Source organism: Cherax quadricarinatus, chromosome 37 (assembly GCF_038502225.1).
Source record: "Cherax quadricarinatus isolate ZL_2023a chromosome 37, ASM3850222v1, whole genome shotgun sequence".
NCBI lineage: Eukaryota > Metazoa > Arthropoda > Malacostraca > Decapoda > Parastacidae > Cherax > Cherax quadricarinatus.
In genome coordinates, this window is record NC_091328.1 from 10,007,638 (window position 1) to 10,034,816 (window position 27,179).

The following is a 27,179-nucleotide window of genomic DNA, read 5'->3' on the forward strand; positions in this document are numbered from 1 at the left end:
CCAGGTAACCTCCAGGTACACTCAACTATTACATTTTTTTTTTTACAAACATGTATCGTATCAATATAAAATTATTATTATTATTATGAGGAGGAAATTCCTGAAACAACTGGCAGGTTCACGTGCCCTATGAACAAAGTTAATGAACCCCTGTCCCGTAGCTTGATTGCTAGCGCACTCAGCTCACACACTGAGGTCCAGGAGTCGATCCCCGGTACCAGTGGAAACATTAGGGCGTGTTTCCTTAAGACACCTGCTGTCCTTGTTCAACCAGAAGTAAAATAGGTACCTGGGTGTTAGTCGACTGGTGTGGGTCGCATCCTGGGAAAAGCTGACCTAATTTGCCCGAAATGCTCTGTTATGGTCTGCATACATTGTACGTGTAGAAATAAAGATATTATTATTATTATTATTATTATTATTATTATTATTATTATTATCATCCTGGAATGGCTGAGATAACTTCCCAGATCTGACGATTAATGTGTAATATAGTAAAGTTTTTATTCCCGTTATATCACTTTAAATAATTTTCAGTTTGGTTCTTCTGAACGACATCAATATTTAATAACTTGTGAATTTTAAGGCCAGAATACTATCCATTAAATTTTGTGCGCGTGCTGCCAAATTTGTTGTAGTTAAATGGTAAAAAGAGAAAAAAAACTTGGAATCGCTGGAGTCAGTGTCGTAACTGATTACCTGCATTAATCTCTGCCGCACTCTGTACTGTTCCAATCGCATGCATTGAGGCACAAGGGGCTGGGGTTATAGAATACTGGGATATCTTTCTCGTATAAGGAAATGGGAGGTACTTATATCTAATCTGAGTTGGGAGAGATTAGCTCCAAACCCTTGGAAAGAGACCCCTTCACCAGTGTCAAGTTATCCCCCCTTTGAAGGTTAACTTCCCGCACTGCAAAATATATATTTTTTGCTTGCAAGCATAATATACAGTGTGTATCCTAGCAGCAGGCAGACATCCCTTCCCCCACCCCCGGCCAGGCTGTACAAGGATGGGAGGCAGGTAATGTCGCCTTCTGGACACGAGAGAGGCATTCCAGCCTCCTGATCCAGCAAACTACAAGGGTGTCAGCACATTCCTTGCATGCTTCTCTCTCCTTCCTCTTCCCCCTTTCTCAGTTACCTTCCTCTTTCCCTTCTCTCCCCCTCCTCTTTCCTTATCTCCTTCATCTCTCCCTCTCTCATTCTCTTTCCTCCCCCCTTTCATTTCTCTCTCATCTACAGCTTCCACCTATCTCCACTGCTTTGGTTCCCGGGGACGCTTCTCACCATCTCTCACGCCTCTCCTCTACCACACTTGCACATTAACCCTTTAAAGAAGGCAGGTGTTAGGATAGGTAGGAGGCAAGGTACATGAGGGAGGCAAGAAAGGTGGCAGGTGGTAGGCAAGTGAGTAGTCACTCGCCTCACCACTAACCTACGTCACCTGCTGCCAGTCTGACTGCCACTTAACCCATGATGGTGTCATCTCCTGTCACCTGGGCTGCGGGGGTAACAAGCTCTCGAAACCCATCATAGGCATATCTTATCTACTAATATTTTTTTACTACCGTTTATTTATAATAATTAAGGAAGTTATATGCATTATTCGTTTGTTTAAAGCATTTCCGCTTTTATCCTTTACCACTTAATGTAACCCTAGATATTTATTCCTTACATGTTCATCGCTGAATACTGGGTTCACTATGTCCAGCACTGAAGAGGATCCCAGAAGGGGATCGAAATATACAGAAAAACCAAGGTATTGGTCCAGTGTGGTGAGAATGGTAAGGCACTGCGTACCTTGTTCCAAGGTTCGTAGGTTCGAGTCTCCTTCAGCCAGAGATCAGTGTTTGTGTATATTTCGCCTGCTCTTGCGAATTCCTTGCATACACACACACACACACACACACACACACACACACACACACACACACACACACACACACACAAGAAGGAAGCGCAAAGCCTGTAGGGTCATACAGCGCTTGGGGTACGGGAGGTAATCGGGTTTGAGCTAAGGGCAGGGCAGCTCCAATTTCTTGGATCTAGAGCCCTTCATCAGCACCAAGGGTTTCTCAGTACCAGTACTGCAGGACACCGTTACTTGTGTTGGGTGTTGCTACCGCGTCTCCCCGTCGTTACCCAGGCTAGCATCTCTCCCTTCTCACGTTACTATCAGTCGCCCGCGATACTATTAACATATGCTTGCCCCCATCCCCTCTAAATCACACATTAACACTAGATATTTGCCATGCTTACCACCAACACTCAATGTACTGTCGTTACTGACAATTCGGTAGAGAAAAAGAGACCGGTATGTCTCAAGCCAGAGGTCTCTTAGAGACGTCTGGCTAGAGAGAAATATGTAGTTTCAATGCCACAACAAATTTATCAGTCACTGTTACCCACCGTTATTTTTTCAATCTTTTCTAATCTCCTTCTCCATCACAACCTACATGTTCTAACAAAAAAAAAAATCTTAAATTTTATCCACATTTCTGTAAAATTTGACTAATTTTTTAAGCCTTACTTTCACGTTTAATTTCAATATTCTTCTTTTGTGAGTCTTGGAGTCTCAACCCGGGTTGATCACTTGCAATTCACACCCTGCCCTCTCACCCTATTTCTTTTTATGAGAGGGGTAAGGCTTAGCCTATCTTGCTTCTTTCCCATCCCTCCCGCAATAACCTTCGAGGTTGGTGATATTTTAGTATCTCAGGCGGCAGCCACGTAAAGCCTGCCTCTTTTTTGTTGTTGTTGCTGAATACCTCAGCTTCCCCGAGCAGCGGAATTGGCTGAAAATGTGTTTAATGACGTGAATGGTGAAGGTAATCTTAAACAGTCCATAAAAACCCAAGGATAAGGGGTCACTAAAGGTGGTAGATAGATAGATAGAAATTTATAGTGGCTTTTAGATGACTGAAAAGTCATCCCGTTCATCCCTTTTTTATTTTAAGGTGAACTTTGTTTCCAACACTGTGTTTTCAATGTTGCACGTTTAAGGGAAATAAAAACTCCACGGTAATTATTAAACATAAAAAGCCTCGTGAAACTGAGGAAGTTATAAAAGAGATTTCACTTAAATCAGCCATTATTACAAATGACAGAACAGGTGGGGTTCAAACCCATGACAGGTAGGATTTAGGACTCGCCTGCAATGGATTCGAATCCCACCCGTCCTGTGATCTTTATATAATCGTGTTAAAACGATTACGTGAGTAAGTCATTATTGCATTTCCTCCCTTCAGGAACATCCCTTAACATGCCTGATGGGTCGAAACAAGTGTAGAAGTCTTCAAAAACACACTGGACTAGTATTGCCACCAAGTGTCAGATCAATCAGGCTGTGATGGATATGCAGGCCAGCGAGCTGCCAGCCGCAAAAGCCTGGCTGACAACCAGACAAGCCTGGCCCAGGGCCCGGATTCGTGAGCAGAAAAACCTTCAAAACTCAAAGGTATATTAAAGGCAAAGGTATGTGACCACACGTGCCCCGGGAATTATCTACTATCGCTCTGCTATTTCTGTCTGCTAAAGCTCTCACGTAACAAATTCACTCAATCCACAATAATGTAGAAACAATATTGAAGTTCACCTGGTAAATTCACCTCTTAACCACTCAAGACATTCATATCCTGAGTTCCTCCTGTGCTCGAGTTAGTTGTACATGTTTTAATTATTATAATCAAGGGGGAAGTGATAAATCCATAGGATTACACACACACACATTATATATACATATGTACACACACACACTATATATATATATATATATATATATATATATATATATATATATGCATGCATGCAATAAGATCACAGTAAATAGGTGATGTCAGAAAATGCAAAACAACCACTGTGAAAGTAGAGAAATTCCAAGCGCTTGCGTGACTACTCACATTATCAAGGAACAATAAGGTGAGTAGTCACGAAAGCGCTTGGAATTTCTCTATTCTTTCAATGGTTGTTTTGCATATATATATATATATATATATATATATATATATATATATATATATATATATATATATATATATATATATATATATATATATATATATATATATATACACCACCCTCGTTAAAATTTCAACACTGACATTATTTTTTTAATTAATAATGATAATAATAAGAACTGCTCGCCTGCATATAAAATTAATAGCCCTAGTGGCATATTAAAGAAATTATATTTTAATAGTAAGTATAGATATATTTTCAGGCATATAAAAAAAAATATATATTTTTTGAATAGTTTGGTAAGAGCTGGTAATAGGTAACAACTAGTTATACGTGTGGATAAGTCAGCTCAATTACATAGCTCCCAGATTCAACAGATTAAGAATGGGAGATAATAATGCAATTATGGTACCATTCTTTGGGTAATGGCATGACAACGTCAGCCTACAATTTACAGAGAGATGAAAGTCCCAGAACACTTCCTGCTGAAATAATGCTGACTTAGAGAACACGTTTAATATCTACACAAATCCTGAGAAAATAAAAATGTCTTTGACACCGCCGTAAATTCTATATATAAAAAAAGTATTTATTAACAATTTATGACCGGCACGAAATTAAGGAAATAAATTGCCAAGACATTAAGTTTAAAATGTAAAATATGAACGTATCAAACCATACCACGGGCGGGATTTGAACCCGCGGTCAGTGTCTCAAAACTCCAGACCGTCGCGTTAGCCACTGGGCCAGCTAGCCCAGTGGCTAACACGACGGTCTGGAGTTTTGAGACTCTGACCGCGGGTTCAAATCCCGCCCGTGATATGGTTTGTTTGCAATCGCGTCATTACGATTTCGTGAGTCAGATATGAACGTATGTTGGATGTTTGTGATGCTACCTGGATAAAACAATACCAGGTTGGAAACTTAGAAAATACTGTGCAATTTTATTGATGGCTATATACAGGAGGGCCCCGCTTATACAGCAGGTTAGGTTCCGGGCTACTGCTGTAAAGCGAAAAGTCGCTGTAAAGTGAAATACTTTTTTTTTTATACTTTCAAATGCATATAAAAGTCTGATAACGTTTACATATACAGTACACACATTACTTACCTTAAAATATTTTGATCCTTAGCTTATAGTGAGTGGTGAATATATTTATTCTAGGACGACTGAATAAATGAAGAATGGGTATAGTTGAAAACCACTGCAGAAGCGCTGTAAAGCGGGACCCACCAGTATAAAAAAAACTGCCAGTGAACCTAATAAGAGAGAACACTATCAACATCCGTGGTCCCAGAATATTCAATATCTTTCCAGAAGATATCGGAAATATTGCTGGTACAAGTGCAGAAATCTTCAAGAGGAAACTGGATAAGTATTTTCACCAGGTGTCAGATCAACCAGACTGTGATGGATATATGAGCCAGAGGGCTGCCAGCAGTAACAGTCTAGCTGACCAAGCAAGCACCAGACAAGCCTGGCCCAGTGCCAGATTTCTTGATTAGAACTCTACAAACTCATCAAAGGTAAGGTATATTTGCTCCTGGTGGGGCCAGGAGCTGTAACTCGACCCCTGCAACCATACAGACGAGCACATTTACCTGTGCAATATATGTATTTTGTGTACATTAGTCATTCTAATAACTAAATGACTGATAAAATAAAAATCCTTCAGCAGTCAAAAATTACCTTAATAAACCATAACTTAATAAATGAAACTGAATAAGCCTATGTAATTTTTTAATGGCAGCCTCTCTAGTGTCTATATTTGACTAAGCTAATAAAGGTAAATATGAAACCATTTTGCCTAAGAACAACAGATCGAAAATTGGCAGACGAGTGGACGTTACTAGGCGCCCCCCCCCCCTTCCCAAGGTACCAGGGGAAACATTCGATCAACCCAATACCAGGATAACCCAAGATACTCTTAACTCAGTATAACCCAAGTATTGTGGTATATTTCCGCTAGGGTTATTAGGTCTTCTCCCCCCAGACATTTCTCCAGTCAGGGCAACAAGCTTCGTGCATTTCCGAATGCTTGAAATGTCGTGGCAATTTTCAACTTCTAATTTAGGTTAGGAACTGTAAGTACGTGTAAGGTTAATGTAGGTTAAATTACATTTGGCTAAGTTAATGTATATATTAACGTTTATTTCCGTATAACTGCCCCAACAAACTGAAAAAAAAAGACTTACGTCTGGCAGCGGGAGACAAAGCTGAAAATTTAGAGCATAAATTTTCAGACATGTTTAGTCACCTAAATGTGGTTGCAAGGGTCGATTCATATCTCCTGGCCCAGCCTCTTCACTGGTCGCTACTAGGTCACTTCCTGCTCCACGAGCTTATCATACCTCTTCTTAAAGCTATGTATGGATCCTGCCTCCACTACATCACTTCCCAGACTATTCCACTTCCTGGCAACTCTGTGGCTGAAGAAATACTTCCTAACATCTCCGTGATTCATCTGAGTCTTCAACTTCCAACTGTGACCTCTTGTTGCTGTGTCCCGTCTCTGAAACATCCTGTCTCTGTCTACTTTGTCGATTCCTCTGTATTTTATATGTCGTTATCATATCCCCCCTATCTCTCCTGTCTTCCAGTGTCGTCAGGTAAATTTCCCTTAACTTCTTCTCGTAGGACATACCTCTTAGCTCCGGGACTAGTCTTGTTGCAGACCTTTGCACTTTCTCTAGTTTCCTTACGCGTGTTAGTTACTATTTTGTCGTAGGCACATGTCGATTAGACACTAGGCCTGTTGTATATGCGTGCATGTGTTAGGTAGGTAGGTAGGTAGGTAGGTAGGTAGGTAGGTGTGTGTGTTTTATTTTTTTCCTTACTGTACAAATGAGACATATACTGAACAATTAGTGGGAGAGGGTTATCAATTATGTGTATAAATGGTTCTAGGGATTATTTCCCCCACAGGCCGGTGTCTGACACCAGTGTCAGACACCGGTAGACACCGGTGTCAGACACCAGTAGACACCGGTGTCAGACACCAGTAGACACCGGTGTCAGACACCAGTAGACACCGGTGTCAGACACCAGTAGACACCGGTGTCAGACACCAGTAGACACCGGTGTCAGACACCAGTAGACACCGGTGTCAGACACCAGTAGACACCGGTGTCAGACACCAGTAGACACCAGTTTCAGACACCAGTAGACACCAGTTTCAGACACCAGTGTCAGACACTGGTAGACACCGGTGTCAGACCAAGCCTCGGAGGTTGGTCTGGAAATATTACACAATTTAGAATTAATAAATGCTTCAGAAAACTGACAAGCTGATAAATGAGACTTGTGCAATATTTGGTTACCTTTATTCTATAAACGTTTCGCCAGCCAGTGACTTCTTCAGTCCAGTGCAGAGAAAGGTGGATGATGAGGAGCTCTGAGGTAATCAGTCCCTCAGCCTGGAGTCGATATAATTAGTTCAGTCTTATCAAGACTGACGGAGTGATTTCATAGACTCCAGGCTGAGGGACTGATTACCTCAAATGCGTCCTGATCTTCACAATTTTTCTTTGTATTGGACTGATGAAGTCCCTGTGTGTCGAAACGTTTCCACAATAAAGATACCCAATTGTTACACACATCAATTTTAAAGTGAAAAAAGTCATGTTTCACTTTACAGCAATATTCACTTGACAGAGGTAGCCCGGAGCTAACCTGCTGTATAAACGGGGCCCTCCTGTATTATTAAATTCATCGTGAAGCGCTACGCCCGCAAGGGTTATGCAGCGCTTGAGGAACGAGAGGTAATCACGTTCGATCCTGGGAAGGGAAGGGTTGCTTCAATTAATACTTCATTTCCGTTGAGATGTAATCTGTTAAATCATTTAACCTATTGCTACTAATCCCTTGAACTGTCTTATAACTTCACCTTCCCTATTTTTTACTCACGTGTGTCTGGTGTCCTATTTACTCGCTTACTTGTGATTTGATAATGGTCCAGATTGGAGCGAAATATTGTTTCCTCTCTAAATTACGTGTTATTATTGAATTGTTGCAGCCACTGTACTGCTGCAGCCACTGTACTGCTGCAGCCACTGTACTGCTGCAGCCACTGTACTTAAAGCTTTCATAGCGTGTCAGCGTGCCTCGTTGTGCTCCCGGTTTTTCTGGTGTTTTCACGGTCGCTCTTACGTGCTAGAACTTTAATTTGTGTCATCAATCCTATACGATACATCCCTCTAGCGCCTGGAACCAATCTTGGGAGGAAAACATTATATACTGAGTAAAAAAAAGGAGAATTAGTGTGCACTTCCTAGCAGAGTTTACTGCCAGAGGGGAATCATAGGCCTGTCCCGTGTGGAAAAATAATAATATTGAACTTTGTGTCAGAGGAAAGAAAGTCTCCCTGAAAGCATTGAGTATACATAGTGTATAGTGTATACTACAGTGGCTCCCTAGTATATTGATGATAAAGGCTAAAGTGTCATTTGAAAACAGGTGAATTTGTAAATGAAGTGATAAGCCTATAGAGGCAGGTGCCAGAAGTCGCCAGAAACTTACCACAGGTCAGCTGTTTTTAATAATCTTCCTGGCCTGCTAGTGTACTCGCATATAATCTAGTGATACCAGTGAATAGCAGAATACAGTGTTGTAGTAGCAACTAACCAGTATTATAATGGTACTTAGTGGAATGGAGTGACTTTCATTAGTTTCTTTTCTTGAAATACGAGACGTTACTGTGAATTTCATATAACCTGTAGTTACCAGCGGTCGCAATATACACAACGAGAAGCAATTATTACTACAGAAAAAGCGCCCTTCCTCCAAAATTTGCACCAGTCAACTATAGTGATAATATAGCATTTATTGTGGTGGAGACGGAAAAAAAAAAAATAGAGAAGCTAGATACAGCGATTGATAAACAAAGGTGGAGGCTCGACCGTTCGTCATTGTAGGAGTGCCAGCAGTCACCGGCTCTTCAACACGCAAGTTATACTTTTGTATCAATCAAATCACATATTACTCGGGTAGATAATTTCCAGTAGATCCTTCATGTGTTAGCTCAAATCACCGACCAGTATGGTTTAAATAAGTGACCCACTGATCAGATCAGATAGACTGGTCCGAACCCTTGACTGGTCCGAACCCTTGACTGGTCCGAACCCTGGACTGGTTTCAAACGGTTTCGTTGTGCACCACCTAGCAGGTTATTAATAGAATATTCAAGAGGTTGCTAGTAGAATTGCAGTAAATCAACCATTCAAATCATTATGAAGCTGTGTGTAGTCTGTGGTCAGTCAAACAAACGGGCTTCCACATGCATAAATTGTCATTTCTGTGGAAATTGGTGTCACGCCCCTTGTGCAGATATCCAAGAACTAGCTACAAGCAGTATTAAAACAGGGAAGTGTTTTTGGGTATGCCCAAATGAGATAAATCTGTGGACTAAAATCACAAGGGTATTAAAAGAGGTCAACATCAAAGCTGCTTTCATAGAAAACCTGGAAGCTTTCTACAACAGATGGGAACATAAAAAGTCCGGGCTGAATGGTACTGCCCTTGATACTGGCCATGTAGTCAGAAACTGTAAGGCTGGAGATGATGTCCTGGTAGTCAGTAAATGGGGGGCTGATAGTGCTGTCCTGGGAGACAGTAATGGGGAAGCTGGAGGTGCTGTCCTGGGAGACAGTAATGGTGAAGCTGGAGGTGCTGTCCTGGGAGACAGTAATGGTGAAGCTGGAGATGCTGTCCTGGGAGACAGTAATGGGGAAGCTGGAGATGCTGTCCTGGGAGACAGTAATGGTGAAGCTGGAGATTTTGTCCAGGTAGTCGGGAATTATACGCAGGAAGGAATACATATGAATGACCGCATAGGGGACAGGAGCCATAGTAGGGAAACAAGTGTAGTCAAAGATAAGATAAAACCAATATTGCAAACTAGAAATACCGCAGGAAATAGCAAACAAGAGGACTCCACTAGCAATAGTGAGGATATATTACCAAAAACAAATGGTGGGAGCTCCATTGTTGGTGCTAGGGAGGATAGAAGTAAGACAGGGAAACATGCACCAACAGGGAATACAGTCACAGAAACCCAAGGCAAACGGAAACCAAGCCTGTGCACATACTATGCACTCGGTATCTGCTGGCATGGGAAATCTGGAAAAACAGATGGGACGTGCAACTATGACCACCCTAGGAAATGCCATGCCCATATGACAACAGGAAAATGCAAACTCCCTTCCTGTAAGCTTTTTCACCCTGAACTGTGTACCTCTTCAGTACAGGAAAGACTGTGCTATAACTTAAATTGCCAGGCATACCATCTAAAGGGGACAAAAAGATACAAAACATCCAGGCCATGGGAAAACCTGGGTAGCCACAGCCACTCAAGAGGGAGAGGTTTTTTAGTGCCAGGAAGGAAAAAAAACTGGCAGGAAATGGCAGAAATCGTACACCAAATCCAGTCATTCCTGGAGTGGAACCACAGTCGATGGCCTCCACTCCAAACCAACAGATACAGATACTAATGCCGGAAAAAAAATCCCCCCCCAGTACCAACAATACCACCAGTCCGATAACATTCTTCTTTGCAAATATACAGGGTCTAAAGCCAGCAACAAACAACAAAATACCTTTCATCCGTGGACTGCTTGCAGAGGCAAAGGCAATGTTCGCGGCTTTCACTGAGACCCACATAAAGGATCACTTGGACAACGAAATATGGATCCCAGGTTACAACCTATACAGATGTGACAGAGTGAACAGGCAAAAGGGGGGGGTTGGCCTGTACATTGCAGAGTCACTTGTTTGCACAGAACTGCTAAATGCCTCAAATGATGTAGTGGAAGTTTTAGCAGTAAAGGTCGAGAACCAAAACCTAGTCATTGTGATAGTCTACAAGCCTCCGGATGCAACATCCCAGCAATTCCAGGAACAGCTGTTAAAAATTGACCACTGTCTGGAAAACCTTCCAGCTCCTGCACCCAACATCTTGCTCCTGGGGGATTTCAACTTAAGGCACCTAAAATGGAGGAATATAGCAAATAATATTGTTGCAGTAATAACACCAGGAGGCAGCTCTGATGAAAACTCACACTCACGCGAGCTTTTAAATCTCTGCACAAAATTCAATTTAAACCAGCAAATAATAGAGCCTACTATACTGGAGAATACACTAGACCTCATCTTCACTAACAATGATGATCTGATAAGAAATATCACCATATCAAAAACAATATACTCAGATCACAACATAATTGAGGTTCAGTCATGTATGCGCGGAGCCCCAGACCGACATAATGAGATTAGTCACGAGGGAGCATTCACCAAATTCAACTTCAATAACAAAAACATAAAGTGGGACCAAGTAAACCAAGTCCTAACCGATATAAGCTGGGAAGATATACTAAGCAACACAGACCCCAACTTATGCCTAGAACAGATTAACTCGGTAGCACTCGATGTATGCACAAGGCTTATTCCTCTAAGAAAAAGGAGGAGTAGATGTAAAACAGAAAGAGACAGGCGCTCCCTTTACAGGCGACGGAAAAGAATAACAGAGCGGCTAAAAGAGGTCAATATATCTGAAATGCGTAGGGAGACACTGGTCAGAGAAATAGCAAGCATCGAACTTAAGCTAAAAGAATCCTTTAGGAGTCAGGAATCGCGGGAAGAACTAAAAGCCATAAATGAAATCGAAAGAAACCCAAAGTATTTCTTCTCCTATGCCAAATCAAAATCGAGAACAACGTCCAGTATTGGGCCCCTACTTAAACAAGATGGGTCATACACAGATGACAACAAGGAAATGAGTGAGCTACTCAAGTCCCAATATGACTCAGTTTTTAGCAAGCCGCTAACCAGACAGAGTCGAAGATCAAAATGATTTTTTTATGAGAGAGCCACAAAATTTGATTAACACAAGCCTATCCGATGTTATCCTGACGCCAAATGACTTAGAACAGGCGATAAATGACATGCCCATGCACTCTGCCCCAGGGCCAGACTCATGGAACTCTGTGTTCATCAAGAACTGCAAGAAGCCCCTATCACGAGCCTTTTCCATCCTATGGAGAGGGAGCATGGACACGGGGGTCGTCCCACAGTTACTAAAAACAACAGACATAGCCCCACTCCACAAAGGGGGCAGTAAAGCAACAGCAAAGAACTACAGACCAATAGCACTAACATCCCATATCATAAAAATCTTTGAAAGGGTCCTAAGAAGCAAGATCACCACGCATCTAGAAACCCATCAGTTACACAACCCAGGGCAACATGGGTTTAGAACAGGTCGCTCCTGTCTGTCTCAACTATTGGACCACTACGACAAGGTCCTAAATGCACTAGAAGACAAAAAGAATGCAGATGTAATATATACAGACTTTGCAAAAGCCTTCGACAAGTGTGACCATGGCGTAATAGCGCACAAAATGCGTGCTAAAGGAATAACAGGAAAAGTCGGTCGATGGATCTATAATTTCCTCACTAACAGAACACAGAGAGTAGTCGTCAACAGAGTAAAGTCCGAGGCAGCTACGGTGAAAAGCTCTGTTCCACAAGGCACAGTACTCGCTCCCATCTTGTTCCTCATCCTTATATCCGACATAGACAAGGATGTCAGCCACAGCACCGTGTCTTCCTTTGCAGATGACACCCGAATCTGCATGACAGTGTCTTCCATTGCAGACACTGCAAAGCTCCAGGCAGACATCAACCAAATCTTTCAGTGGGCTGCAGAAAACAATATGAAGTTCAACGATGAGAAATTTCAATTACTCAGATATGGTAAACATGAGGAAATTAAATCTTCATCAGAGTACAAAACAAATTCTGGCCACAAAATAGAGCGAAACACCAACGTCAAAGACCTGGGAGTGATCATGTCGGAGGATCTCACCTTCAAGGACCATAACATTGTATCAATCGCATCTGCTAGAAAAATGACAGGATGGATAATGAGAACCTTCAAAACTAGGGAGGCCAAGCCCATGATGACACTCTTCAGGTCACTTGTTCTATCTAGGCTGGAATATTGCTGCACACTAACAGCACCTTTCAAGGCAGGTGAAATTGCCGACCTAGAAAATGTACAGAGAACTTTCACGGCGCGCATAACGGAGATAAAACACCTCAATTATTGGGAGCGCTTGAGGTTCCTAAACCTGTATTCCCTGGAACGCAGGAGGGAGAGGTACATGATTATATACACCTGGAAAATCCTAGAGGGACTAGTACCGAACTTGCACACGAAAATCACCCACTACGAAAGCAAAAGACTTGGCAGACGATGCACCATCCCCCCAATGAAAAGCAGGGGTGTCACTAGCACGTTAAGAGACCATACAATAAGTGTCAGGGGCCCGAGACTGTTCAACTGCCTCCCAGCACACATAAGGGGGATTACCAACAGACCCCTGGCAGTCTTCAAGCTGGCACTGGACAAGCACCTAAAGTCAGTTCCGGATCAGCCGGGCTGTGGCTCGTATGTTGGTTTGCGTGCAGCCAGCAGCAACAGCCTGGTTGATCAGGCTCTGATCCACCAGGAGGCCTGGTCTCAGACCGGGCCGCGGGGGCGTTGACCCCCGGAACTCTCTCCAGGTAAACTCCAGGTACTGCTGCAGCTACTGTACTGCTGCAGCCACTGTACTGCTGCAGCCACTGTACTGCTGCAGCCACTGTACTGTTGCAGTCACTGTACTGTTGCAGTCACTGTACTGTTGCAGTCACTGTACTGTTGCAGTCACTGTACTGTTGCAGTCACTGTACTGTTGCAGTCACTGTACTGTTGCAGTCACTGTACTGTTGCAGTCACTGTACTGTTGCAGCCACTGTACTGCTGCAGTCACTGTACTGCTGCAGCTACTGTACTGCTGCAGCCACTGTACTGTTGCAGCCACTGTACTGTTGCAGCCACTGTACTGCTGCAGCCACTGTACTGTTGCAGCCACTGTACTGTTGCAGCCACTGTACTGTTGCAGCCACTGTACTGTTGCAGCCACTGTACTGCTGCAGCCACTGTACTGCTGCAGCCACTGTACTGCTGCAGCCACTGTACTGCTGCAGCTACTGTACTGTTGCAGCCACTGTACTGCTGCAGCCACTGTACTGTTGCAGCCACTGTACTGCTGCAGCCACTGTACTGCTGCAGCCACTGTACTGTTGCAGCCACTGTACTGCTGCAGCTACTGTACTGCTGCAGCCACTGTACTGCTGCAGCCACTGTACTGCTGCAGCCACTGTACTGTTGCAGCCACTGTACTGCTGCAGCCACTGTACTGTTGCAGCCACTGTACTGCTGCAGCCACTGTACTGTTGCAGTCACTGTACTGTTGCAGTCACTGTACTGTTGCAGTCACTGTACTGTTGCAGTCACTGTACTGTTGCAGTCACTGTACTGTTGCAGTCACTGTACTGTTGCAGTCACTGTACTGTTGCAGTCACTGTACTGTTGCAGCCACTATACTGTTGCAGCTACTGTACTGCTGCAGCCACTGTACTGCTGCAGCTACTGTACTGCTGCAGCCACTGTACTGCTGCAGCCACTGTACTGCTGCAGCCACTGTACTGCTGCAGCTACTGTACTGCTGCAGCCACTGTACTGCTGCAGCCACTGTACTGCTGCAGCCACTGTACTGCTGCAGCCACTGTACTGCTGCAGCCACTGTACTGCTGCAGCCACTGTACTGTTGCAGCCACTGTACTGTTGCAGCCACTGTACTGTTGCAGCCATTGTACTGTTGCAGCCACTGTACTGCTGCAACCACTGTACTGCTGCAGCCACTGTACTGCTGCAGCCACTGTACTGCTGCAACCACTGTACTGTTACGTGAAAGACGTCGACGAGTCGCAGTGTCAGTCTGAGGGTGACTGGGAAGTGGAACCACCAAGATGAGGAAGCAAACTCCATATACAGTACATAAACTCACTTTAATTTCCTTGATCATTCACAGTCATGTAAACTATATACATTCAGGGATTTTTAACAGTCAACGGATTGTTTTAACCAGAGTTCATCTGCCTTCCTACACGTGGATCAATATGGATAAAATGTATGCACAAAGTAAATTAAATTCACATAAACAATGGTTTAAATGCTCTTTGTAAGAATATAGTGACAGATACACTGATCATCTTTCATTAAAATGTACGCCCGATATACTTAATCTTAAAAAAACAAGAAAGCCTCAAACCTGCACATCCGGAGCACAACTAGCTGGCTCACTCAACAAACCTGTCTCTACTGCCCAGCTCCAGACAACACTCACAGCTACCCAGCTCCAGACAGCACTCGCAGCTACCCAGCTCCAGACAGCACTCGCAGCTACCCAGCTCCAGACAGCACTCGCAGCTACCCAGCTCCAGACAGCACTCGCAGCTACCCAGCTCCAGACAGCACTCGCAGCTACCCAGCTCCAGACAGCACTCGCAGCTACCCAGCTCCAGACAGCACTCGCAGCTTCCCAGCTCCAGACAGCACTCGCAGCTTCCCAGCTCCAGACAGCACTCGCAGCTTCCCAGCTCCAGACAGCACTCGCAGCTTCCCAGCTCCAGACAGCACTCGCAGCTTCCCAGCTCCAGACAACACTCGCAGCTTCCCAGCTCCAGACAACACTCGCAGCTTCCCAGCTCCAGACAACACTCGCAGCTTCCCAGCTCCAAACAACACTCACAGCTTCCCAGCTCCAGACAACACTCGCAGCTTCCCAGCTCCAGACAACACTCGCAGCTTCCCAGCTCCAGACAGCACTCGCAGCTTCCCAGCTCCAGACAGCACTCGCAGCTTCCCAGCTCCAGACAGCACTCACAGCTTCCCAGCTCCAGACAACACCCACAGCTTCCCAGCTCCAGACAACACCCACAGCTACCCAGCTCCAGACAACACCCACAGCTACCCAGCTCCAGACAACACCCACAGCTACCCAGCTCCAGACAACACCCACAGCTTCCCAGCTCCAGACAACACCCACAGCTACCCAGCTCCAGACAACACCCACAGCTACCCAGCTCCAGACAACACCCACAGCTTCCCAGCTCCAGCTCCAGACAACACCCACAGCTTCCCAGCTCCAGACAACACCCACAGCTACCCAGCTCCAGACAACACCCACAGCTACCCAGCTCCAGAGAACACCCACAGCTACCCAGCTCCAGACAACACCCACAGCTACCCAGCTCCAGACAACACCCACAGCTTCCCAGCTCCAGACAACACCCACAGCTTCCCAGCTCCAGACAACACCCACAGCTTCCCAGCTCCAGACAACACCCACAGCTTCCCAGCTCCAGACAACACCCACAGCTACCCAGCTCCAGACAACACCCACAGCTACCCAGCTCCAGACAACACCCACAGCTACCCAGCTCCAGACAACACCCACAGCTACCCAGCTCCAGACAACACCCACAGCTTCCCAGCTCCAGACAACACCCACAGCTACCCAGCTCCAGACAACACCCACAGCTTCCCAGCTCCAGACAACACCCACAGCTACCCAGCTCCAGACAACACCCACAGCTTCCCAGCTCCAGACAACACCCACAGCTTCCCAGCTCCAGACAACACCCACAGCTACCCAGCTCCAGACAACACCCACAGCTACCCAGCTCCAGAGAACACCCACAGCTACCCAGCTCCAGACAACACCCACAGCTACCCAGCTCCAGACAACACCCACAGCTTCCCAGCTCCAGACAACACCCACAGCTTCCCAGCTCCAGACAACACCCACAGCTTCCCAGCTCCAGACAACACCCACAGCTACCCAGCTCCAGACAACACCCACAGCTACCCAGCTCCAGACAACACCCACAGCTACCCAGCTCCAGACAACACCCACAGCTACCCAGCTCCAGACAACACCCACAGCTACCCAGCTCCAGACAACACCCACAGCTTCCCAGCTCCAGACAACACCCACAGCTTCCCAGCTCCAGACAACACCCACAGCTACCCAGCTCCAGACAACACCCACAGCTACCCAGCTCCAGAGAACACCCACAGCTACCCAGCTCCAGAGAACACCCACAGCTACCCAGCTCCAGACAACACCCACAGCTTCCCAGCTCCAGACAACACCCACAGCTACCCACACTGTTAGGGTGTTTATCTTAAGGAAGATCAAGCCAGAATGACACACACACATACACACACACACACACACACACACACACACACACACACACACACACACACACACACACACACACATACACAGGGCTTTAGAATAAATAAACTCACTTTATACCCCCCTACTATTGATTAGTAACTGGTTAGATTTAAGAATCAATACCGCACGACACCAACTTCCCACCATACTTAGAATCGCATGATAAATTCCCCAATCAATAGAGAACATTGTTCTAGTCTGCTAGTACAGGTCAAACAGAAGGGGGGCGATGTCAGCAGCAGCAGCACCAACAAAAGCAGGAGTATCGCAAAAGAGAAACCGGTAGCAATACAAGAAGAAATGCCAGAAACAGCAGACAGCATCAGTACTTGCAAAGAACAGCACCAACTTTAAAAATAGCAAGACTAACCACAGCAGCAGCAGTAATAGCAAAAGTAAAAGCAGCATCAACAATAACAACGATATAAATAACAGCACCACAACAGCAATAACATCAGCAGCAGCACAACCAGGTGTCCTCACGCTGACAAATAGCCTGCCCACCACCACGCTAACTTATAGGTCCGTTCTGCATCATAAACTGTAAGAGAAATCATTATTTACACTGATACCTGGAGCAAATTTCAATAACTGGGGCAAATTTCAATAACAATGTTGTTACTGCTATTATTACTACTGCTGCTGCTTTAAAGCAATGTTATAGTTAGCGCTTCTCCACGAATAATAATAATAATAATAATAACAATAATAATAATAATAATAATAACGGATGTTGCATCTCTTACTAGCACTAGAATCAATTACCATGATCCTTTATCCCATATTGATGTACAAGTGTTGAAGATTTCAAAACTAGACAAGTATCTTCCCTAGGTGCCAGATCAACCAGGCTGTGGTGGATATGTGGGGTAAGAGGCCTCCAGCAGCAACAGCCTAGTTGACAAGGCTAGCACCAGACTAGCCTGGACCATGGCCGGGCTCCTGGAGTAGTAGGACTCTCCTAACCTGGAGTTTACCTGGAGAGAGTTCCGGGGGTCAACGCAACCGCGGCCCGGTCTGTGACCAGGCCTCCTGGTGGATCAGAGCCTGATCAACCAGGCTGTTACTGCTGGCTGCACGCAAACCAACGTACGAGCCACAGCCCAGCTGGTCAGGAACCGACTTTAGGTGCTTGTCCAGTGCCAGCTTGAAGACTGCCAGGGGTCTGTTGGTAATCCCCCTTATGTGTGCTGGGAGGCAGTTGAACAGTCTCGGGCCCCTGACACTTATTGTATGGTCTCTTAAGGTGCTATTGACACCCCTGCTTTTCATTGGGGGGATGTTGCATCGTCTGCCAAGTATTTTGCTTTCGTAGTGAGTGATTTTCGTGTGCAAGTTCGGTACTAGTCCCTCTAGGATTTTCCAGGTGTATATAATCATGTATCTCTCCCGCCTGCGTTCCAGGGAATACAGGTTTAGGAACCTCAAGCGCTCCCAGTAATTGAGGCGTTTTATCTCCGTTATGCGCGCCGTGAAGGTTCTCTGTACATTTTCTAGGTCAGCAATTTCACCTGCCTAGAAAGGTGCTGTTAGTGTACAGCAATATTCCAGCCTAGATAGAACAAGTGACCTGAAGAGTGTCATCATGGGCTTGGCCTCCTTAGTTTTGAAGGTTCTCATTATCCATCCTGTCATTTTTCTAGCAGATGCGATTGATACAATGTTATGGTCCTTGAAGGTGAGATCCTCCGACATGATCACTCCCAGGTCTTTGACGTTGGTGTTTCGCTCTATTTTGTGGCCAGAATTTGTTTTGTACTCTGATGAAGATTTAATTTCCTCATGTTTACCATATCTGAGTAATTGAAATTTCTCATTGTTGAACTTCATATTGTTTTCTACAGCCCACTGAAAGATTTGGTTGATGTCCGCCTGGAGCCTTGCAGTGTCTGCAATGGAAGACACTGTCATGCAGATTCGGGTGTCATCTGCAAAGGAAGACACGGTGCTGTGGCTGACATCCTTGCCATCAAAGGTATATCAAAAATAAATGTACATTGTATTTATTGAAGAGCTAAACCCGTGTGCATCATACTGTGCAAGAACTGGTGGAGGCTCGACCCTCCGTCCGTAAATTGCGACCGGGTCTCTTACCAATCAGGCTATTCCCAAGAAGTAAAACATTCTTCACTCCCTACTGGCCTTCCAGAGGTGTACGCTTATGACTTTTTGACCCTGAGGGCTAAAGTGTTGCGCTGGCCCTGATAGCTAAAGTTCTGCAGTGACTTGAGAGCTGAAGTGCTGCAGTGACCCTGAGAGCTGAAGTGCTGCAGTGACCCTGAGAGCTGAAGTGTTGCAGTGACCCTGAGAGCTGAAGTGTTGCAGTGACCCTGAGAGCTGAAGTGCTGCAGTGACCCTGAGAGCTGAAGTGCTGCAGTGACCCTGAGAGCTGAAGTGCTGCAGTTACCCTGAGAGCTGAAGTGTTACAGTGACCCTGAGGGTTGAAGTGTTGCAGTGACCCTGAGGGTTGAAGTGTTGCAGTGACCCTGAGAGCTGAAGTGTTGCAGTGACCCTGAGAGCTGAAGTGTTACAGTGACCCTGAGGGTTGAAGTGTTGCAGTGACCCTGAGAGCTGAAGTGTTACAGTGACCCTGAGGGTTGAAGTGTTGCAGTGACCCTGAGAGCTGAAGTGTTGCAGTGACCCTGAGAGCTGAAGTGCTGCAGTGACCCTGAGAGCTGAAGTGTTGCAGTGACCCTGAGAGCTGAAGTGTTACAGTGACCCTGAGGGTTGAAGTGTTACAGTGACCCTGAGGGTTGAAGTGTTGCAGTGACCCTGAGAGCTGAAGTGTTGCAGTGACCCTGAGAGCTGAAGTGCTGCAGTGACCCTGAGAGCTGAAGTGTTGCAGTGACCCTGAGAGCTGAAGTGTTACAGTGACCCTGAGGGTTGAAGTGTTACAGTGACCCTGAGGGTTGAAGTGTTGCAGTGACCCTGAGGGTTGAAGTGTTGCAGTGACCCTGAGAGCTGAAGTGTTGCAGTGACCCTGAGAGCTGAAGTGTTGCAGTGACCCTGAGAGCTGAAGTGTTGCAGTGACCCTGAGAGCTGAAGTGTTGCAGTGACCCTGAGGGTTGAAGTGTTGCAGTGACCCTGAGAGCTGAAGTGTTGCAGTGACCCTGAGAGCTGAAGTGTTGCAGTGACCCTGAGAGCTGAAGTGTTGCAGTGACCCTGAGAGCTGAAGTGTTGCAGTGACCCTGAGAGCTGAAGTGTTCCAGTGACCCTGAGAGCTGCAGTGTTGCAGTGACCCTGAGAGCTGAAGTGTTGCAGTGACCCTGAGGGTTGAAGTGTTGCAGTGACCCTGAGAGCTGAAGTGTTGCAGTGACCCTGAGAGCTGAAGTGCTGCAGTGACCCTGAGAGCTGAAGTGCTGCAGTGACCCTGAGAGCTGAAGTGTTGCAGTGACCCTGAGAGCTGAAGTGCTGCAGTTACCCTGAGAGCTGAAGTGTTGCAGTGACCCTGGGGGTTGAAGTGTTGCAGTGACCCTGGGGGTTGAAGTGTTGCAGTGACCCTGGGGGTTGAAGAAGGGTTATCCGAAAGATCTTTCCGTTTTAAATGCAATCAAAACCAATTTGCAGAACCTCTGGCATTCCATTTCATTTTTACAGGAAACGAACCTAACGTTACCTAATAACTTTGGATAGACATGATTAGGACGTTAAAGATACTCTGGTACTTTCAACCCGCTCAACACTGAAGAAAAAAAAAGATGACAAAAAAAATTCCAAAAAGAGGCAAATGAACATTATATCCACGGGAAAGGACTAAACCCGTAGGGGTAACAACGCTTGGGGGGAGGGAGGTAGTCAGGTTTGATCCAAGGGAGGGAGAGCTTCAATTCCTTGAATCAAGAACTCTTCAACAGCAACGTGACACCTTATAGGGTACAGTGTAAGCGTCATATGTACAGTGTGCTTAAACCATGCACTCGATAGGCCTACAAGATATCAATCACATACTACTATACAGAAAGCCGCTTGCTATGCAGAGTATTTCGGCCAAATTAGGTTAGTTTTGTCCCAGGATGCGACCCACACCAATCGATAAACACCCGGTTACCCATTTTATACTGATGGGTGAACATGGGCAGCAGGTGTCTTATGGAAACACGTCCTAATGTTTTCCAGCCGTACCAGAGATTCAAACTCCGTACCTCAGTGTGTGAGCCGAGTGCGCTAGCGATCGAGCTACGGGACACCGCGAGGTATATACACTCATACTAATAAGATATATGCTCTCACACAAAGCTATCTACACAGACTTAGGTATATACACTAACAAGGTACACACTGATAAGGAGTACCATGGTTTTCAAGACTACAGTACTCTTCACCAACTTCAAGGCTGAGGGACTAATTACCTCGTCTTTTGTATATAGCTCTACAGTCATCCCATTATGTCCTTGAATATGTTTTGATAAAGCCACTGGATGGCGAAACGTCTACAAATAAAGATATCCAGATATTGTACATGTGTCTAAGTCTTCGCGATAACTTTCACGAGCGAAACAGACAAAATACAAAAAAGCTTCGCTGATGTTAACCCTAATTTTTAAAGGGGTGGACCGGTAAGCCAGCGGAAGACCTCGGTCAAATGACCAAAAGCTCCAGCGACGGTCATCATATGACTAAGACCCGTGTCAATAAACACTTGTCCTGTTTCCTCACAAACCTTAACCCAACTTTCGCTGAGCGGGATCATCACATGACAAACCCGTCTGCAAAGAAATTGCCTAATCTCTGCTGACAAACAAAATCCCCTTCTCTCATCCCTCGCAGCCACCCACTCGATGATTCCCTAATGATTAAAATTCATATTTATTCCTTTTAAAAATGCGACTTTGCCTTCGTTTGTGTTACTGTTACAAATCTCAAATCCTTGCGCTTTTCACTGGATGGTTGATCGTAGAGTTTGAAGACCATCGATTACGCGAGGGTCATTAAGGTCGCCCTTAACACGTTCACCACTTGTCAAAAATATTTAATGCTTTCAAAAAGGGATTAATTTGTATCAGTGATGGATTAATTATCAAAAAGTCAACAGAAAATCGTGTTGAAATTTTTAGTTAAAAAATAAATAACTAAATAAATAATAATAATAACAACAGTATAGATTTAATCAAACCAGCTGATTCAATACTGACTCAACCTTTAATGTCTCTTCACCTCCCAGTGACCTGACCTTGGCTTGGCTTCTCCACCGTGCCCTGATCTGACCTTGGCTTCTCCACCGTGCCCTGATCTGACCTTGGCTTCTCCACCGTGCCCTGATCTGATCTTGGCTTCTTCTCCACCGTGACCTGCCCTGACCTTGGCCGTCTTCTCCACCGAGTGACCTGACCTTGGCCATCTTCTCCACCGAGTGACCTGACCTTGGCCGTCTTCTCCACCGAGTGACCTGACCTGGCATTAAACTCTGGAAAAGCGTCCAGCGGTTCTGTTTAATTTGTTAGTTGTTTATTTCTCGAGGTTGTGTTAACTTTAGGGTGATCCACCGCCTGGGGAAACTTGAGGCATACAAGTTCGATGAAAGAGAATGGCAGGTCTAATCCCTTGGATCAACAACCCCGGAGTCAAGGAGCATTCCTGGGGAGATATAGAAATTGGTAAAACTCTTCCTGTATATGACACTACTAGTTGAGTTACGCTCCATATAGTCTTCTAACTCTTAGATCTCTGCAATGATATGTAACAGGGGAAACATCCTAGGAAAAACAAACAAAACAAAAGACACAAAACACGGGCCAAGTGTCTATCGACAACTGCCTTCTAACAACTGTCCCGTAGCTCGATCGCTAGCGCACTGAGGTCCGGGGTTCGAATCTTCTCCGGTACGGCTGGAAATCATTAGGGATGTGTTTCCATAAGACACCTGCTGTCCCTGTCCCTGTTCATCCATCAGTAAAATGGGTACCTGGGTATTAGTCGACTGGTGTGGGTCGCATCCTGGGACAAAACTGACCTAATTTGCCCGAAATGCTCAACATAACAAGCGGCTTTCTATATAGTAGTATGTCATTGATGTCAGCTAGGACTGTATACCTTGTACATGTACTTGTAGTAAATAAAGATATTATTATACTGGTTACTAACCAGACAGCCAGTGCGTGCCGAGTGGGTCATTCAGAGTGAGAGCTCAACTGTTCACCACCCAGCCACTTTTTTTTTTTTTTTTACACAGATCAGTTTCACAGGCTAAGAGCTGTTAGCTTACCTCAGCTCAAAGCCCAGCCTTCTCTGAGGTGTTTTATCAACCCCAGGATGCCACCCACAACAGTCGACTAACGCTGCTAGGCGAACAGGGGCAGCAGGTGTCAGGAAACATGCCCAAAGTTTTCACCCGTGCCGGGAATCGAACCACGGACCCTTAACATGTGAGATAAGTGCGCTACCAACCGAGCCACGCTAAATCAGTAGGGGTCAAACCACACCTGGGGGAACGGGAGTCAATAAGGTACGATCCAAGGAAGACGAAAATCAGGTTCAATTCCTTGGATCAAAAGCCTATTAAGATGAACCATTATTCCATTTCATTCTATTTTTAAGCTGTCACTTCTATGAATTATTATATTAAAAGGAAAAACAGCCAAGCCAATAGTTATCACAGAGCGCCTGGATTATGGGAGGCTATCAGGTCTGATCCAAGTGAAGAGTAGCTTCAACTCCTTGGAATAAGAGCCCCTCATCGGCGTCATTGGTATTATTTTATTCTCGTTTTCAGATGTCGTGAACATTCACCAACGAGCGTGTCTTGCGACTACCACTGGAAAAGGTGGGTACAATCACTGGGAATGGTGAGTACAATCACCACTGGGAATGGTGAGTACAATCACCACTGGGAATGGTGAGTACAATCACCACTGGGAATGGTGATTACAATCACCACTGGGAATAACGAGTAGTCACCACTGGGAATAACGAGTACAACTACCACATACTCCGCTAGTGCACCAGTCTAAAATTATTATTCTAATCATAACAGCGTTAAACCACAAGGGTTATACATCAGTAGTCTTCAAGAGAACACTCAACACCCCTGAAGGAAATTAGTCACTGACTAACCTCTTTTTTTTGGGGGGGGGGGGGGTTACCTTAGGTAATTTACAATATAACTGTATTATTACTATTATTATTATTACTATTATTATTATTATTATTATAATATTACAATCGAGTGATAATTGTAGTTATGTGTACATGTATCTTAATATATTTACCTTCACCTCCCCTGTCAGATCAATCAGACTGTGATGGCTATATGGGGTCAATGGACCGCCAATAGCAACTGACTGGTTAACCTGGCAGACACGCAGCCTGAGCCAGGCTGCGTAGGGTTAGAAAGCTCTAGAAACCCGTCAAAGGTATATCATCGCCTTCTATGAGGACTGCAGACACAGGGCCCGGAAAACACAGAATTCATTAAGTGTAAAGGGACCTCGAACTCTTCAGCACCCTCCCCTCATGCATAGAGGATTGAAAAAAAAAAAAAATAACTACGACTTCACGAGTGAACTTGATAAATTCCTCAAATTAGTTCCTGATCAGCCAGGTTGTGGTGCGTGCAATGGACTGTCGGCGGCGGTCACCAACAACTTGATCGATCAGACCAGCAAGATTTATTATCATGGGGGAGCGCTAAACCCGTACGATTATAAAATGCAAGTGAGGGGGGGGATGGAAGGTATTCAGATTCAATTCAGGTAAACGGAGCACAAATCCAATTCTCTAGATCAAGAGCCCTCACCAGCGTCAAGGAACCTCCCTTGAGGGGGGTGTCCAGGAAGTAAGAGACCTGGTCTGGGACCGGGACCTCCGGAAGTGACTACAAGCAACCTACAGGTAACCCAATCATTGGATTCTCGGCAATAACTGAAGAATACTACTTCTGATCGACTTCAAACTATCAGCCATTACGGGCTCATTTTGGCCTGTTATTATTTAATTGGTTTCCATGTAATAAGCAGAAAATGCCTCTTCTGATAGACTTCAAATCCTAAAGGCTGGTAATCTTAGATATTTTTCATTGATCTTCGTCTCTAAGTGCCAATCTTTCACATTTTTGTGAGTAAATAGTTAATATTGAAATACTGGTTTTTGTGATTTGTCAGCGACTCTTCCGATCGGCTTTAAGCCTTCAATGCCGATAAACTGAAAATGTAATTTCCGAGCGGCTTCAAACTAGTGTATTCTGGAATATTGGCTTCTGCAGGAAAATTACAGAAATCTTCTTCTGATTGGCTGTAAGCTTTCAAAGGTGGTACATCAGGTTCGAATTGGTTATGGGCTATGTAGATGCCAACTTACCATTAGTATTGAAGCAAATGGAATATTAGTTTCCATGTGATAACTCGTGAACGTCTTATGAGTGACTTCAACTTTTAAATATTGATATTTAACCCCATTAGAAACCGCACTCTGTACTATTCCTGTTGTGTGCATTGGCGTGCAAGGGTCTGGGTTCATGGAATACAGGGATACCTTTCCAGGGGTCATTAAGGCAGAGAGGGTTGACCTTACAGGATATGGGGATACATCTTGGACCATTATGGTAGAGTGGGCTAGTGGTATGGGATACGGGGAGAACTTTGATTTTTGCGAAATTATTACATACACAAATTTTCGCTTGCCTTATTCGGCAAGAAGAGCGTTGCCAGCGCCTGCGGCTCAACTGAGGGACCCCGAGTACAAACCCGAAACGAGGGGAAACGTTGAGAATATTTCTTACACATTTTGCTCTCCTTCACCTAGCAGTACGTACCCGGGCATTAGCTGTGGATCGTACCCTAAGGAAGAGAATCACAAGATCCTGGTGGAAATAAATCACTGACTGGGTTCCTTGCGTTATCCTGGGTTACTAATTACGTTCATAAAATGCAGCTAATCCGTATGGGTCATAAACCATTCTGGATTACTAACTTCCGGGTTGTAGTTTTCTCCCTCAGGAAAGAGGACAAGTGTTTCCTGACACGGGTCTTAATATGACGACCCAAAATGGGTTAATAATGCAAATTCTATTTATTTGCATTAACAGAAATACTTGAACATTAGTTCACCCATACGTAAGGAAGTTTATTTAGGTACAGGTATGCACAAATACAGCTGCACAAATACAGCTGCACAAATTATCATGTATCAGTAACATATGTGTAAATTGCCTAAGATAACCCAAAAAAGTCTGACTTATTTCCATCGCAAAGTTGCAAGTGCTGTTTTGCACATTCCACACTTCCTGTGTATTAAATGAACACAGTATAAGAAATACCTTTGCAGATTTAAGACTGATGAGCAATGGAAAAAACCGGGCGTGATCATTCATAGTGAGCGAGCAGTCAGCACGCGTCACAACTAGACTGGAGGCTGTGACAGCCTCATCATTACTTAATTACTCGCTAATGTAACTCTTAACTCTACTCTCTATAGACGACTAGCATTGATGTAATCCATACGTGTTTTGAAGACCTCCTCCCTATGACCTAGTGAGTCAGTGAAGGTAACAAAGAGGGAGACGCCTTCTACCCTCCTATGGCGTGTGCCACTCTTCTCTCAGCTATTTCTTACCTTCAGAGCTGCCATGGTTGCTAGTACTTCAGATTAAGGAGTGATAATCCAATGTCAATAAAGTTTATTCACTAGTAATTAAAATATCATCCGTGTAACATCACAAACGCAAACGAGATTCTGTTATTTGCAACTTCCCCGTGTTAGGCCGGTACTAACCCCCCGTCACCGCCGCCAACACCATACTGACATTTCCCGCGTTGACTGAGGCAGCAGACGACGCTGCAGCAGCCGCTCACTTCCCTCCTGCACCACAGATGGCACCACTACCAGCAAAATCTGAATGAAAATAGAAAACGTCAGAGTTTTCAGAGAAAATGCAGCGACTTATTTTCAACACGATCTCTTGCTTTCGTACTTTTCAAGGGCTATCCCTGGGTGCCAGTGAAAGGCTCGTGATCTCAGAAACTGGAGCTACATTTTGGATCAATTGTTGTATCCTCTGTATTTTCATTGAAGGAACCCACTGAGCAGGCGAAACGTCTCGTCACTAATGATATCAAACTTGCACATGTGTCTAGTAAGTCCTTCAGGAAATGGTT

The 27,179-nt window shown here is 44.9% G+C and overlaps 1 protein-coding gene across 2 annotated transcripts in view; it reads right to left on the reverse strand.

Annotated features, from left to right (window-relative positions):
- LOC128702211 (FYVE, RhoGEF and PH domain-containing protein 2) overlaps positions 1 to 26,807 on the reverse strand; it is a 506,005-nt gene extending 479,198 nt beyond the window's left edge. For both annotated transcript variants that reach the window (XM_070091876.1, XM_070091875.1), the window contains exon 1: positions 26,638 to 26,807. The gene's annotated coding sequence lies outside the window, so the exon portion shown is untranslated. The remainder of the gene's footprint in view (positions 1 to 26,637) is intronic.
- Between the last annotated feature and the right edge of the window lie 372 nt (positions 26,808 to 27,179).